At 44.1% G+C, this 17,195-nt stretch overlaps 1 protein-coding gene across 2 annotated transcripts in view; it reads left to right on the forward strand.

Moving 5' to 3' along the window:
- LOC310878541 (KATNB1-like protein 1) overlaps positions 1–17,195 on the forward strand; it is a 94,023-nt gene that overhangs the window by 37,508 nt on the left and 39,320 nt on the right. The window lies entirely within an intron of this gene.

Raw genomic sequence — 17,195 nt, forward strand, 5'->3', positions numbered from 1 at the left:
GAAATCAATCAAACTACTACATTATATTCCAAGGCTTTAAGCATGGTGAGGACGGGTTCCAAACTCAACCATTCAAATCCGCTGTTCATTTAGCTAGCCCTGCAGGTGCTGTAAATGATTTGGATTTTGAACGGTTCTATATTTTGATATAGAACTTAAATATATAAATGTATTAGCTATATAGTGTTTGTTCAGTCACAGCAGTATAGTGCAGTGACTAGTGTTATGTGTTAAGTGTTCCTGTTCCAATTGTGTCTAATGGAAGTGATGTTTTCATCACTTCCAATTGCACTTGTTTGTCCTGTATCCTGTATGATTGCATCTCTCCTGATTGAATGAAATTCGTATCCCGACCTGAAAAGTTGACTTATTTTCTGTTTACTAAAGAGCTGGAGAGACGGGGGAGACCCACCCCGGCCTTCGCTGTTCCTGAACAAAATGCCTTCAATGATTTCTGCCAGAATAATATCCCTGGCGTGGGACACGCATAAATGAGCCCTACTTTTAAGTCCGGCTTCGTGCTGAGGACTAATTCACAGACACGCAGGTTTAATTGCGGTGACATCGGAGCGAATGGCAGCGCAGGTTTGAGGTGGCAAGAAAAACAGCCGGAGCTGCAGCCTCAGCACTGTGTGTACCTCCCCTGTGTGCCGTGTGTGGGTTTAGGTTCTCTGAGAGAACAAACAGTGCCATCCATCGGGTTTTGGACAGGAATACCCTAGGCATTGCCTTTCCCCCTGGAGCTTACATAAGAGGAGCGGGAAACACCAGTGGTGGAAAAAGTACTGACATTTTTTACTTCGGTAAAAGTATCAATACTGCAATATAGAAATACTTTACAAGTAAAAGTCCTGGATTAAAAGTGTACTTGAGCAAAAGTACAAAAGTATTGGCTTCAAAATGAACTTGTCATTGTGCAGAATGTCCCATACTCCCATTTCACAAGTTGTATAATCTTTTAAAAATGGCAGCAAATCTACAAGCTAATGCGACGCATTGTGAGCTTGTAGATCGACTCTTTTTAAATGGCCAAAATGTACTGCATGTATATAGGGCTGAAGTGGCTAATGTATGTGTTTCGTAATTAATGATCAAAATCTACAAAGTAACCAGTAACTAAAGTTGTCAAATAAATGTAGTCGAGTAAAAGTACAATATTTGGATCCGAGATGTATTGGAGTAGTAGTAAAACTATTGGAAATTGGCAATACTCAAGTAAAGTACAGATAGCTCAAAATTGTACTCAAGTACAGTACTTACTGTAAGTAAATGTACCTTACACCACTGGGAACACACACAGCCACAAACACCACCTCTCCCCCTGTTTTTTTCCCCCGGCACGCTCTCTCCCTCCTCGACCACAGCACATCAGCCTCAGTAGACTTCACATGTTGTATGCCGGCTGTCAGCGTGGTCATTAAGTCTTTCAGTCTGGGGCTGTTTAAACAAGCTCCTCCAGCGGCCACCGGTGGCCACACAAAAGCCCAGCTCCCTGCCTGCCCACGGGATGATTTGTGCCGATCTGCCCAGAATCCACGTCTAGGTTTAATGGCTACAGTCAAACATGCTTGTTGCAAGGTAGAAAAACACGGCCGGCCGTGTTTTTGTTAGCTTTTCTCGGCTCGGCTTTGTGGCGAAATCAGCCCATGCAGAAACTTGGAACATCTGGAGAAAGGAGCATAGCGGACTTGGTTGGTTGGTCGGTTTTGTTGTTGTTGCTGTTGTGTATTGTCTTAATTTTGTAATGTGAATTTCCATCATCATCTCTGGTCAGCGATTGCAATGTTATTGTAACAACCGCCCTCTTATGTATGCCGCTCTCCGATTCATAAGTGTTATTTTGTGCCGCAGTCATGTCTCAACTCACCCGCAAAGAAACGTTCTTACATCTGGAGCAACTTCTGTCCAAGAGAGGCGAGGAGAAGAATAAAAAATGTTTTTTGTGAAATTCTAACCAAAATTATCCAACGCGACCAGATGGCCCGGGCATGTATACGGGATGGGAAGTAGCCACTTGGGTCTAGACAGGGGGACATAGCTGTCTGTCTGGGTCCGGCGCTGGCTGGCGTGTCACAAGGCCAAGGACACCAAGGTGTCTCTATAACAACGGATTCTCAGAATAATTTTGTATTCTGTGAACTGAGACATCTGTGTTTTGGTGGTCGGTCGGTCAGTCAGTCAGTCAGTCAGTCAGTCAGTCAGTCAGTCAGCCAAATTCAGACAGGCTGGTAAGGGGAGGAGGGTTTCATAGGTGCAGAACAGGGTTCTCCCCAGATGACAGTAAAGTAATGCCTTATACCTCAAAAAGGAAAAGAAAGAAAACAGACAGTTACTGCATCAAAAGTAACTGTAGAGCCCAGGATCACATTAGATGATTGACACAGGGGTGAAAAATGGGTTACAAAATATAAGATATATATATATATATATATTTTTTTTTTTAAGTAATCAACAAACTATACTATAACAACTGGTCTAACATTGGCCAAATTGTCAAAGAATCCTTTCTAAAATAGTCTTTGTAAAATAAATAATCCTTTGTGAAAATAGCCGATCTAAAAGCTCAAAATGTTGTGAGCTTGTCGGAGTGGGGGTGGGGGGTGGTGGTTGGGGGTCCCCAGTCAAAATAGGATTATTTTTGTGGAGGGGGTCACGGCCTGAAAAGGTTGAGAACCAGTGCAACAGAAGCAGACGTTGCCCATTCCTCTGGATCTCCGAGCCTCTCCGTAAACATTCCCAAACCATCTCGCTGTCAGCGAGAGAGACCGGTCTGGTGTGATCACACCGTCCCAGGGAGCAAACCGATACCCGCGGCTCACAGAATGATGATTACCTTCACAGCCTGATCTGTGTGGCTTCGAGGATCGAGATGGCCCTCCCTCCCTCGCTCTCACTTTGCAGTCCCAGACGCTTTCCCTCAAAGACACCGTTTACAGCAAACGTGTACGCACACACACACACACACACACACACACACACACACACACACACACACACACACGCACACACACGCACACGCTTTCCTGCATGACCTGCTGGCCATGCAGGACCAGGGCCCATAGAGTGTACTCTTGAATGTGTTGAGTCTGTCGTCTTTAGTGCTGCTGCACTGCTCATCACTGCATGCCCTCCTCCCACCAGCCAGCCAGCCGAGACCAAAGCTCTTCTGTCGACATAATTAACTCGTCAGTGGACGTGAGATAGCAGTCGTGGTGTGCCAAACATTCCTCGGGGGATAAGAGAAAGGCAGCAGTAATATTATAGCAGACGCTTTTTATTGACATTTCCTTTCAGAGTGCTGATGGATCCATTGATGGCCACTGCTCTCTGTCTCTCTCTCTCTCTCTCTCTCTCTGTATGGTGGACAGCGCCATATAGCTCGAAGAAGCAGAGCGATCCCGTGTCAATTCCCAGCGGGAAATAAGGTGTTGAAATATGGCCTAATGTCTGCAGGTTATGCCCTTGTCATAACAGTCTTAAAGACCTAAATGGTTTCCTTTGGGCACCGCTGGGCTCGCCTATAGCGCTAGAGGTGAGAGTCCTGTCAAATACAGGCTGTTTAACCACTTAAGCCCTACATACAGTATATTCATAATTGCAAAAAAGAAAGGAATTCTGGGAAAGTTTCCCAAATCTTTGGAATTGCTTGTTTTGTTTTTTTAGAATTTGCGTGAAAAATTTCCGCTTTACAATAACATGCCCCAAAATAGGGAGTGTGACGCCAGGGTTGGAGTGGTTAGAATGCTCTAAAGGCTTGCGGTTTTCCTCCACTCTATTGGTCCCCCAGTGTGCGGAGCAGTGGTGGAAAGTAACTAAGTACATTTACTTAAGTACTGTATAGTTTTGAGGTATTTGTACTTTACCTGAGTATCTCCAATATCCAATACTTTTACTTCTACTCCACTACATCTCGGAGGCAAATATTGTACTTTGACTATTTGAAAACTTTTGTTACTTAGTCACTTTGTAGATATTGGTTATTAAAACATATACCACATCAGCCCTATGATCAGCCATTTGAAATCAGCGATCTACAAGCTGCACAATGTGACGCCATGCGACGCATTGTGACCTTGTAGATCGGCTATTTTCATTTTTGTACATTCATTTGAATGCTTGAAATTCTGCATATAGAGAGTGCTTTCCTTTTTGTACTTTAACCCAAGCCCTCCCGTTACAATAGGCGGGATCGTGAGGCCAGAGCCAGTCAAATGCGTGAAATACCACAGTAGAAGAAGAGATCCCAGGTCAACCAGGAAGTGTAGCCCCCTTAATATTGTATTCATAGGAGACCATTAGGCTGCGCTAGACGCGTGATTCTATTCAATGTCAAATAGATAGAGACCCGCCATTGGTGACGCCCCACCCACCAACAAGAAACACGCTGATTGGCCCCTTTCAAGGAACCTTATAACCTCTTATTGGCTATAGGTATGCTGCTGCTGTCAGAAGTCGCCGTCCCCGAGAGAAGCAGAGGAAGCATAATCATAAATAATGTTTTGACCCTACCGGGTGGCGGTGGTTGAGATGAAGAAAGACGGATTTACACGTTCTGTTACAGACGGGGGGTGGAGAATAAAACGGAATACCACGTTCTTGGTTAAGTGCATTTTGATGCCAGTACTTTTACTCAAGTATTTCTATATTGCAGTATTGATCCTTTTACTCAAGTACAAAATGGGAGTACTTTTCCCCCCACTGTCTACTGTCTGTCTGTCTCCCTCCCAGTGTTATGAAGCGTGCTGTCTACACGTGCCTGCGAGGGGCCCGACCAACGCTGACACTCCCGGAGAACTCGCTCTCACTTGGCAATATATTAAAGGGAGACTGTAGCTGGTTTAAAAGGCAGGCCTACACAGAATCATCTCATTCCTATCTAAATGGCTTTCAAATGGGAGACGTTTACAAGGCGTCTTGTGTTACCGCTCCTCTGGCTCCTCGGGACACGTAAACCCCCCCCCCTCCCCCCAGTGGTGACCTCTGCTGTGCCAGTAGTCAGACGTAACCCCCCCCCCTCCCCCCAGTGGTGACCTCTGCTGTGCCAGTAGTCAGACGTAACCCCCCCCCCCCTCCCCCCAGTGGTGACCTCTGCTGTGCCAGTAGTCAGACGTAACCCCCCCCCCCCCCCTCCCCCCAGTGGTGACCTCTGCTGTGCCAGTAGTCAGACGTAACCCCGCCCCCCCCCCCCCCCCCCAGTGGTGACCTCTGCTGTGCCAGTAGTCAGACGTAACCCCCCCCCCCCCCCCAGTGGTGACCTCTGCTGTGCCAGTAGTCAGACGTAACCCCCCCCCCCCTCCCCCCAGTGGTGACCTCTGCTGTGCCAGTAGTCAGACGTAACCCCCCCCCCCCCCCCCCCAGTGGTGACCTCTGCTGTGCCAGTAGTCAGACGTAACCCCCCCCCCCCTCCCCCCAGTGGTGACCTCTGCTGTGTCAGTAGTCAGACGTAACCCCCCCCCCCCCTCCCCCCAGTGGTGACCTCTGCTGTGTCAGTAGTCAGACGTAACCCCGCCCCCCCCTCCCCCCAGTGGTGACCTCTGCTGTGTCAGTAGTCAGACGTAACCCCGCCCCCCCCCCCCCCCCCCAGTGGTGACCTCTGCTGTGCCAGTAGTCAGACGTAACCCCCCCCCCCTCCCCCCAGTGGTGACCTCTGCTGTGCCAGTAGTCAGACATAACCCCCCCCCCCCCCCTCCCCCCAGTGGTGACCTCTGCTGTGTCACATGTCCAAAACGCACAGCTTAACAGTGGACCGTTTAAAGCTCTTCCTTTATCTGTACCAGTGGACAGAAAGTAAAAACTAAGCTCTGATGACTAATACTGAGACTAAATATACTGACGATTTCGTCAACAAATAAAAACTAGACTATCATATCGGTGTTGGCAAATAAAGCTGACATTAACCGATGGCAGTAGCTGATATTCATCCGGCGTTGATAAGCATACGTTTTGCACTGGCTATGTTTGTGTGTTGGTTCCAAGCTGTACATTCTGAACAGTTATTTGTTATAACTAGACCTGCAGTGCCAGTCGGCCACCTGTAGCCTACTTGGGAACGATGCAAGTTGTGAACCTAGTATGCAATACGCATTGTCATAGCACCCGCTTTAAAGGGACACTTATATAAAAAATATAATTATGTTAATGACGTTTAGACGTTTTAGAACACTCTCCTGGGGGTCTTTATTGTGTGTAATATGTGGTTTTAGATATATTAGATTTTCGCAGTGAGCCCAGTGTCTCTGATGTCATGGACACTGGGCTCAATTACTTCCTGGACTACATGTTGTCTCACCTGCTGCCTGCACACAGCGCTAAACATTGCACATACAGGCTATACAAAAGTATGAAAAAGAGGAATTAGAGTGAAAACAGGTCGTTTATAGAGGAATATGGACAGTAAACCCACCCAAGAAGACGAAGCACTTTGACGAGGTCCATGCGTGGTGCGTGCAGTGTGCACTGCCTGAGAGGGACGGCTGTGCTGCCTTTCTTTATACTATAGCCTATATACTAATATATTGTACACTACACCATTAGTAGGCTAGCAATAATGTAGATCATCCGTTATTTTCTTGTCTTTCCAGATTGGTAATCACCATAATTTATATTATATCTGTTCTCCGAAAATAGCTCACTGCATGCAGATCGGCTATTTTCAGAGAAGAGATTTATAGAGATTATGTGACCCCAAAAAACCCCCAAAAAAATCAGTGCACCAAAGCATGGGAATTGTAGTCCGAGAAGCAAGTGTGCCCAGTGTCCATGACATCAGAGACACTGGGCTCACTGCTAAAATCTAAAATATCTAAAACCACATATTACACACATAAAGACCCCCAGGAAAGTGTTCTAAATCTTCTAAACGTTATTAACTTCCTCATCAATGTTGGTACTGTGACTTTACATATATTGTCAATTACTTGCATGAGAGGGGGAGAGGTGGTGGAGTGATTTGCTTTAGCAGACAGTTTGTGGGTCCAATGGAGTTAAGAGGTTTTGTCCAAAACACTTTTTAATACTTTTCATTTGTTCAATATTTTTTTTTAACCAACACACAGCAGTAAAGGGTGTTCAATAGCGTTGACTTATGACAAAAGAAAAATGGAGTTAAGTGGTTTCTGCCTGACAGCAACGATATGCTGCAACAATGTAATTGGTAGTCTTCAAAAAGAGCTACTGTACTTCTGTACTTCCAAGTTTGGTAGTTTTTACCACAAGTAATCTTACTTTTACTCTAACTCGACTCTAATCATATTTGAGTAAAGCAACAGTACTTACACTGGTACTAATTTCCAACCCTGACTGTTTACTGTATAGCAACGGGTCCACCAATGAGAAGTCTCCCCCCTGTTTGGAGACACATGTGAGAACACACAACGGTAACCATGGTTTGGAGGGGACAGAGAGACTGCCTGGCATGATGGGTGACATTGGGGACAGAGGGAGACATATAAAGCCTGGCATTGTTCTGTGGTGTTGCTGCATTCCGTGAAGGGCCTGGCCTGGGCAACGGTGCCAACCTGTGACGGCCCATTTGTACTTGGTCTCGCCGATGGCAGATATGTGAGCTTGCAGATCGGCTATTTTTGGTGCAAGACACGGTGATGTGCCCCGCTGCCAGCCTTAGATCTCCATGGAGTTGACCTATTCTGACATTCGATACCGTATGTTGATCTGACCTCATCAAACTCTGTACACTCAAGACACGCATCATATATGGTCAGTACAGAATTCATTGCATATGTTGATCTGACCCTCCATGCCAAAGCGCCAGCGCTCGCCCAGCAGTCTTCTGTCACCCAGGCGGATGTGTGCACGCGACCTCGTCTTACTGGTGAATAGCTCAAATCTAAAATGACACACATGCTTTTCCGGTTTTAATGGGATGAAAGAGGCTTGAGAAGAGCCAGCTGCCCTGCCCTGCCATTTGTTTGATGTAATTTACCGTTGGCACGACACAATGCATATAGTCAGAGAGAATAGGATCCTAATATGTGGTCTGCATTAATTTAGGGATGAGAGTAAAAGCAGTGATTAGTGGTGATTGTTGTCTTTGTCTGTGCAGTACACAATCAGATGTGTAAGGACATAATTGTATCAGCATGTAGCAACGAGCACTTAATATGGCACCACATGCACCCTGTGTTCTCCAAAAGACATTTGCCAAGCAAACCATACACACATACCACACAGCAAACGTCTCGGAGCCAAATTAGCCGTGATATTGTCAAATTCAACCCAGCGTCCTTGTTTAGGGCCTGTAGATGAACGTTTTCCTCAAAATAATCTCAAGACGAGAAGAAGTATAAACTATGGCTAAAGTGGATCATTTGGATTTTACTGTATGTGCTAGTGCCCGACCAGTATATCGGGCATCACCGATATGGCCTCATTTGGCATATCGGGTCATATCGTATCGGTGAAATGTCTACCGATATGTATCGTTAACTTATTACATACCGATGCATACCTCAGTCAGGGCTCCTTATCTCTTATTAGTTCATTTGAAATACAGCCTATTTTGTCTGTGATGCCAATGGTGCTGCAGTAGTGTGTCTGTGTCACTCCAAACTAAAATGCTTTGCAAAATCCACACAGAAAAAGGCCTGTTTTCATTCCATCTGTTGCATATCGGTCACAAAAATCCATATCGGTCGGGCCCTAGTATGTGCACATGTGCCTCTTAGAGGCACGCTCTACAAGCTACCTTGTAGACTGTAGAGGTATTACAAGGTAGCTCAAACTCACTTGTTCCAGCAAAGCAGGCCATGTGTCATTGGCAGTATGGTGAGTCCAACGCTGTACTGTTTAGACAGGCTCATTGCACTTAAGTGCCACTGATTCTCAGCGTCTGGTCCAGGGCCCAACAGGGGTCCAAATGGACCCTTACAGGTCTGTAACTCTGAAAGTGTGCAAATGAAAAGATAATTATAATTGAATAGTGCCTAACTGCTCCAATGACTGGCCGTATGTACAGTATGTATGTACAGTATGTCTGTTTGGGTTCACACACTGTTGAGCAGCACCGCTCAGTTCACACGGGTGTGACATATATATATATATACTGAACCCCTAATTGATCCTGATGCTGGTTGGTGCCTTGCCATGGTTTCTGCCGCCATCGGTGTATGAATGTGTGTGTGAATGGGTGAACGTAATCTATGTAAAGCGCCATGGATAAAGGCACTATATATATATATATATATATATATATATATGCAAATCTACATTGTAACATTTTCAGTATTATTTTGAGAGTGCAATGGTTTACAGACGGTATGGGTTCGACTCCCTGGTGGTATCCGGACCTGACGTTTGTTGAGAACCAGTGACTTGGACAACATACTGTACTTTATTAATCCCACCAGGGGCAATTAGTTTCCAGCGGTTTGTAACAGAGGAACACGGTTTACATACAACATACAAACAAATACACGGAGGAGATAAATGTGTAATAACACACAGTAACAAGGGTTAAATAATGTAATAAATAAAAAATAGATACAAAAAAAGAATAATAAATTAATCAAAACAAATGACCTATGGAGCATTTAATATTCGTAATGCTAAGGGGATGAACGGCGGTTAGTTTTACAAGCGGGTAAACGTAACGACGCCCTGATGGTAAAAGTGGGTTTGCCGTTCAGTTGCTTGAAGCCTTTCCAGAGGATTTGTTGAGTTACGGAAAGAACTGAAGGCCTCTTTGTTTCACTCAGATAATCTCAGGACAGATCTCCACAGTGTTGTTCAGGCTGTTCTGTTTGTATGTTTTAGTCAAACCAGCATATATACGTTGTAGAACGGAGACACCGTGGAACAGACAGCTGGATGAGGTTTGTCTTAGTTAGGAGGCAGCGATTTGTACAGTATTTTACAGTTTTTCTTAAAGTATCAATACTACAATGTAGAAATACACAGTTTTAAGTAAAAACCGGCAATTTCAAATGAACTTTAATGAAAGTAGAAAAGTATCGCCATCAAAATGTGTCAATCTACAGAATGTCAAAGTTCAAAATGTATACAAAATCATTTGAAAATAGCAGATCGTAAACTCTGCTATTTTTGTTTTTTTCGTAGAGCAGTAAAATAGCCGATCTACAGGCTCACAATATGTTGCAATGCTTGTGAGCTTATATCTTCAAATGGCCAAAACCAAAATATATAATAGGCTGAAGTGGTTAATTTATGTATTGCTAATGTATTAAGCTAATAATCTAAATCTGCAAAGTAACTAGTAGTAACTAAAGCCGTCAAATAATTTTAGCTGAGTAAAAAAAGTACAATATCTGCCTCTGAGATGTAGAGTAGATGTAAAGTACTGTAAAGTGAAAATACTAGGGTAATAAGTTACTCTACCCCACTGTTTATAGACCCAAACATGGACCTCTAGTAGCTACCGATAGAGACGTGGCCCACTGCAGCTAATGGCATGACCACGTCATCGTTCAGCTCCCAGCCGATGGTCCTCCAGTGTGGAGAATCGACAGTAATGAGTTGAAACTCTGCCCTGGCACACAGGACACCGTGCTTATCCTGCAGACTGTGACTAAGTCTCGTTGTAAAAGTTTGACTACACAGCAAAGTCCAGCCTACACACAGTAAAGGTCCACTGTGTTAATTTAACTGTGTGCACAAATGTGGGTCCTTTTGGTTGCATTTTTGTATACTCTGCAGAGTCTATGGTGAAGTGGTGCAACGACTTCATTAAGGAGCTTTGTGTGTGCCTGGCTGCCTGGCTGGTTGGCTGGCTGTGTCTGAGCACGGAAATAGCATTTGGTTAGTTTTCAAAACCAAGTGTCACTATTGTGCAGCCTAACACACACATACAAATTAACTGTATATATGATGATTTCAGGTGTATCAGTATAGTACAGTACAGCAAAGGGACCCCCACACGAAACTCTGTTTCGGACGCGGGGCGGCTCGGCGAAACCAGGCCGCCACCCTGGGCTTCCTGCTTGTCTGGAAGTTCCGGGGATCCCCATGGGGACCCTCACACGGAGTTGCACCACTTACTTCACACGGGTGTGATGTTTTACATTTGTACACTTCCACAGTTAAATGTACATTCAATTTGATATTGAGCACATAATTCTCCTCCGCAAGGAGAACGTGTACAAGCCAGAAACAGTATTTGCAATGTGTACAATCTAGAAACATACTATAGATTGCATAGATTGCATACATTATTTCATGAGGGCACAGGAAGCGGTGGATACAGAATTAGAGAGGCATACTTAATTGTTAACCGTAAAATTGTGTGTCACAGATCATGATACCGAACTCCTGTAATAATGATTTAGTTCCTGTTCCTGATTTAGTTCCAGTTAAGTAAGGGATAATGTATGGCTTGGTTATGTTGATTAACCACCGACGTGGAGCGGAGGTGGTTACCTATACTGTAATGTCTCCCTCACTCATTGCTGCATCACTGACCAGGGAGGGAACTGATTGCATTAAACGTTCCTCAGATATCGCATGTGTCCACAAGCTGAACGGTGGGCTCAAGTGTTGTACTTGAGTACAATTGAGGTATTCGTACTTACTTTCAATTTCCAGTACTGTTACTTCTACTCCACTACATCTCAGAGGCAAACATTGTACTTGCACTACATTTATTGGAAAACTTTAGTTGCTAGTTACTTTGTAGATTTGGATTATTATTTAAAATTTGAAAATAGCCGATCTACATTCTCGCGACGCATTGTGAGCTTGTAGATCGGCTATTCTCAAAAGATGTTGAAAATGGGACATTCTGCATAATGAGTACATTTACTTGTGGTACATTAAGTACATTTTGAACCCAATACTTTTGTACTTTTACTCAAGTACATTGAATTCGGGACATTTACTTGAAAAAATTTAGTACTTTTTCCCACAACGGAGTTTTCCTGTGCTTGCGGTCAGAAGAACCGCATGGAAACTGCCACAGCACATAAGTAAATAACCATACCGTGTTAAAGGTCAGTGTTGGTGTAGGCTCGATGATGGTAATAAAACTCTTGTGACAGTGCTACTTTGCAGCATAGCTCTCCATAATGTCTGTCTCTGGGTTGATGTCTGTACAGATGGGCTTATGTTGATGGTAACAACATCAATGTGTTTTTTGAGACAATATATGACTCCAAGCTCCGTGGTCACCATGGCCATTTGCCATGGCAATGTAAACGTAAGTTTTCTCATATGCCACACTGTTGTTACACTGAAAACCGGGAAAGCATTTTAGATTTCTTTGGCTATCGGAAAATATCAGATCTACGTATGTACAAACATTTTTAACTAAAATCTTTGCTTCTGGGGCCTTTGTCCCTGGAACAAAACATTTTTAGATGGAGGTCCATGGCCAAATATATATAGTTTTGTATTTCACCTGAAAAAGTTTGAGAACCACTGATTGTAGCAATACGTTTCTCAGAAAACTGTTTTAGATTTAGATGAAGACGTTTGTAGAATGGGCCTCAGGTCTCCATGCTGACCCATTGTGGTATCTCTGTGACGGGTCTTAAGACGGTGTGTCCGACTCCCCAGCGATGTTATTCTGACCCGGGCCAGCTTTGCCTCCCACATAGGCCTGCTTTCCTTAACCCCCCCATGTGTAATCACACTTCAGTTTACATTTTACATACAGGGATAGAAATTTGTTTTTGAACAAGATATTTCCCACACGCTTTGGTGTAAGTTTAAACATCACAAATCAGATTTGATGTACTGTACATTGCTTCAGATGTACTTCGGTGCGGTTTAGCATGCATGCTGTGCTCTTCGAGGCCGATGCCACATCCTCACTATCCCCCTAAAACCCCATTTATACATCGTCGTATGCCGGTACCGAAAATATCCGACCTACAAGCTCACGACGCGTTGCGTCCACAGCGCGTTGTGAGCTTGCAGGTCGGGTGTTTTCCGTGTAGGACACCGGCGCACAAACAGAGCGTGAATCGGGGCTTAAGTCCGTTTAGTGAAGAATGTGGAGAGATCTGCTGGGCCGTGAGCTTCTGGGCAGGAGGAGTTGGAGGAAATCTCCCGGAGGAACAACATGTGAGACCCTGAATTCATTACACGTGTCCCCTGTCTGCACGCTTTGCCCCTGTGATCAAGGCACTGCCTCTGGATCTCCTGTTGGGCTGAAATACCACACAGAAGCCCTCTCTCCCCCTGGCTGCCTCCTGAGGGAAGCTGCTGCCTCTCTGAGTGCAAGAATTCAAGAGTCTTTTGGAAAACACATAAACAAAGTGGGGTAAGCCGCAGCGTATCGCCAAAGAGGCTTCTAAGTGGTTTATGCTGACTCGTCTGGCCTGTTTTTTTTGTTTTGTTTTTTAATAGAGTAAGAGAGACGTCCACTTATGTGGTCTTACGAACATCTGGACTGTCCCTCTCAGCCTGGGACGAGGACATGTTTGTCTATAGAATTGCCATTGAATAAGATTATGTCCTAAACCAGGGGTGGGCAACTTTAAAGCTGGAGAGGGACACTATATTTAAGCAATATTACACAAGAGGGTGTGGTTTAACGTGATTATTGCCACAACAGTGATGAGGTCAGTAACGAGACGTAGTCGAGTTCCGCAAGCATCACTGAAGACTGAAGTAATTCAAGGATGTCATGTTTGGAATTGTAACAGCTGAAATCAATAATATATCAGCATTCTGATATATTATTACTGTTTTAGTTTTACTCTAGTTTTTGACTGAATCTACAGATTATTTTGTCAGGCTTGATGGCGTCGTAATGGCTGATTTTACACTTGGTTGCATGCTGAACATAGCCGATCTGTACAAGCTCACAATGCGACGTGTTTGAGCTTGTACAGTAGATGTGATATTTGCAGAGCGCAACACCCGAGCACAACCAAGCATAAAATGACCTTGATCTACTGGATCTCTTCTCAACTAGTCCCTCCCCCTGTCTAGTTTTTATTTGTTGACAAAATTGTCAATATACTGTATATACTCTTAGTTTAAGTCATTGTAGCTTAGTTTTCGTCAGTGAAAATAAGGTATAGACGAAAAAAGATTCGTCATAGTTTTAGTTAATGAAATCAACACTAGAGAGCCAGCAGTCTTCTAATGATTTCTATTGCGGTGCCGGGTGTTGAGAACTAACAAGACAAATTCCAGGCAGATCATTTGAGACAAGGCAAACTGGACGAGCATTAACCCTGTCCAACAAGGCACCGGATCTCCTTAACCCCACCAGCGCACGCACGCAGGCACGCACACACGCACGCACGCACGTATCACAGAATACCAAGTGACCCACACTACGAGGAGGAAGCCCAGAGTGGAAGCAGAGGACGAGCCCTTATGAACCCGCGCATTGATCCTGAAGAGTGTGCTGCTGCGACGCTACAGTATGCTTGTTTTGTTGAAGGGAAGAATTGTAAATATGACAGCTGTTATTTGTTTTGACTTTTTGTATTGTTTTGTTGTACAATTCTCATAGTTGAAATCGTTTTTGTTATCGTCTCTTTCGGGTGGAAACCTCATATGTCCAAAACTGTTACTTTTCAGGATTCAAATTAAAAAACAGCAAAAGTAGCCGATCTACAAGCTCAAAACATTAAGCTTTTAACGATAATATGGGTGCGTTCGGAAATACCGCACCGGAGCGCACTCTATTAGTTTGCATTGCACAGTGCGCTCAGTGTGCTATTTCCGAACACACCCTATAACAGGAAAAGGAAAGAGTTTTGACTGTGATACCGCTAAGACCTAAAGTTCCTAAACCTAAACTATAAATGCGGCAAAAACACTGCTAAAATCTAAAGTATAGTACGTTAGTTCCATTGATCCAAACACTGTTGATTGATTGACAAGCGCTGAAAATGCCCACCCATCTGTCTACTTAACACAGTAGCGGCAGTAGCCTATCCGCTTTTGCGATTTCCAAGTGGGTTCCTGGTCCAGAAAAGTTTGAGAACCACTGTCCTAACTGTAGAGATAAAAAGTTGTTGTTTCTAGTACAGTAGGCAAAAAAAAAACCCAAGGAATTTGAAACATTACATTTTGTATACAGTCTGTTCTAAGCCGTACGCCCGCGGACCGGGGGAAACCAGGGACCACCAGACAGACAGACGGCATGCAACACTGTGCTGTCAAGAGTCTACAACTTTCCTACAATATTCACTAGAGATTATATACATTTTGTCACTGTGGTGGAGCACCCCTCCCATATCCCCTTTGTTTGCTGTGACACACTTGAACTCTTAAGTACAGATATATTCTCCCTGGAAAGCTGTAACTCTACACTGCAGTGACGTTTTCTTGCACGTAGGCCATGTGTTTCCATTTCAATGTAGGCCTACACTATTATGTATATTTGGGGTGACCATATTTTACACTTTAAGTGTATGGCACATTCCTGCGAGCATACAGTCATGCATTTTTATGTGCATCTATACAACAGGCGTTTATTTTTATTTTTAAGGGCAGCAATTATTTCAGCGCTTATAGCATATTCACTTACCGAGCCAGCTACCTTTTAATGCTAAATAATGGTGATAGTTTCAATGAATACAGATAAAGTGCCTTTTGCACATTTGTACTGAAACGGCATTGCATCGGTGTCAAAGGAAGCATGGTGCTAGGGTTAGGGTCTTCTTCAGCAGAAGAAACCTTTTACAATAAGCCTGTGTGGGCTTGGCAGTTAAAGCTGCAATCCGCAATCTCCCAACAGAGAGGGGTAGGCCTATTTGCAACTATAACAAGCCAGGATTCGAACCCGGATCTCCCACTCGAGAGACCAAATATCTAACGCTCAGGCAAGGGAGACAACCTCCAATCACTGAAGGTGTGCTAGTTATATTGTATTCACATACTGTGCCATACAGATTGGTTAAGATAACGTTTTCATAGAAACTAGTCATACCTGGGGATGCCGGGTAACAATGTGATGTCACCCTGACATCCAACTAACAACCAATAAAACCAAGACATTGACATATATCGGCTTCCTTATTCCCTGTATTATGTCAATTATAGTCAATGCCCATGTGCAAGTTATGATTGATTGGTCAACTCACTGAGGAGAAAAAAGGAGAAAATGAGGACAAACTGACCCCCCTCCCAGTTAATACAAACTCAACATGGGGTCCAGTCCAGGGATCCTTTTTAGAAGTTAAGTGTGTGTAACTTGAGCATACAAATGTGGACCCTAATGGAAATGGACCCAAATGGAACCAAATGGACCCGTGCCATTTGGTTCCATTGGTATGCTCTCAGAGTTAAAATAACACTTGTGATTATGCAGTGTAGACTGGGATCTCAGAGATTTAAAAAGATGTATCAGGCTGGCCTTGTAGTTAAAACGGTTGAGAATCACTGATTTAATATTAGGGGTGTACAGTATATGACTTCTGGACTGCAGCTTTACCAGTAGGGAAGCCAGCCAAAGACATGCGTGAGTGTGATATGCGCCCATACAAAGTAAAGACATCACGAGTGACTACCGTATTCTGATTCTGTACTTATTATTTATCCACTTGGCAGGGAATTACATGTAGCGACCGCATCATAGTCCCATAAATCTCTGCTTTTTTTCCAGTTGTCTTGTGTTGCTCAATGTACAGACAGAGCATGGCGCTACAAGCCAAATGGTTCCATTTCCATTTAGGGGGCCCTAACCATGCCTGCACTCATGCTAATTTACACGGCTTTGGATAAAATAGGTGTAGATCAAGCTGTATACAGTAGCTCAGCTCATGAATGCATTGTTATGAAGTAGCTGATTTTGTATATCGTCTCTGCCGGGTGGAAACCTCATACAGAGATTCTGTATGTCCAAAACTGTTACTTTTCAGGATTAAAAAAAACCCCGGCATGAATGGATTGTTATGAAGTTGCTGATTTTGTATATACTTCTCTAAGACAACAGGATTAGGCGCAATGATGATTAGACTTTGGCGTTTATAGCTGTACTACTGAGGAAGGCAGACACTACACTTCTGTCTGCCAAACTTCATCAGCGCTGCTGCCATGGCTGCTAAAATATACTGCTATTAAGAATTAATATCACCATAGCGGCGTTGAGTCACGGAGCGAGCAGCTCTCCTCAGGGAACAATGCGTTCTAATACCTCAGCATCCGTCCAAGCCACAGTCCTCCCCGCCGTTCCATAAAGTGAGTCTGTGGGTTTGTCGTCCAACCCCCCCCCCCCCGGTAGCTGTAAGGCTGGACAATACTAAAAGTAGAAATACCAC

The sequence above is a fragment of the Protomyctophum parallelum genome, assembly GCF_964188405.1.
Source record: "Protomyctophum parallelum genome assembly, chromosome: 20".
NCBI lineage: Eukaryota > Metazoa > Chordata > Actinopteri > Myctophiformes > Myctophidae > Protomyctophum > Protomyctophum parallelum.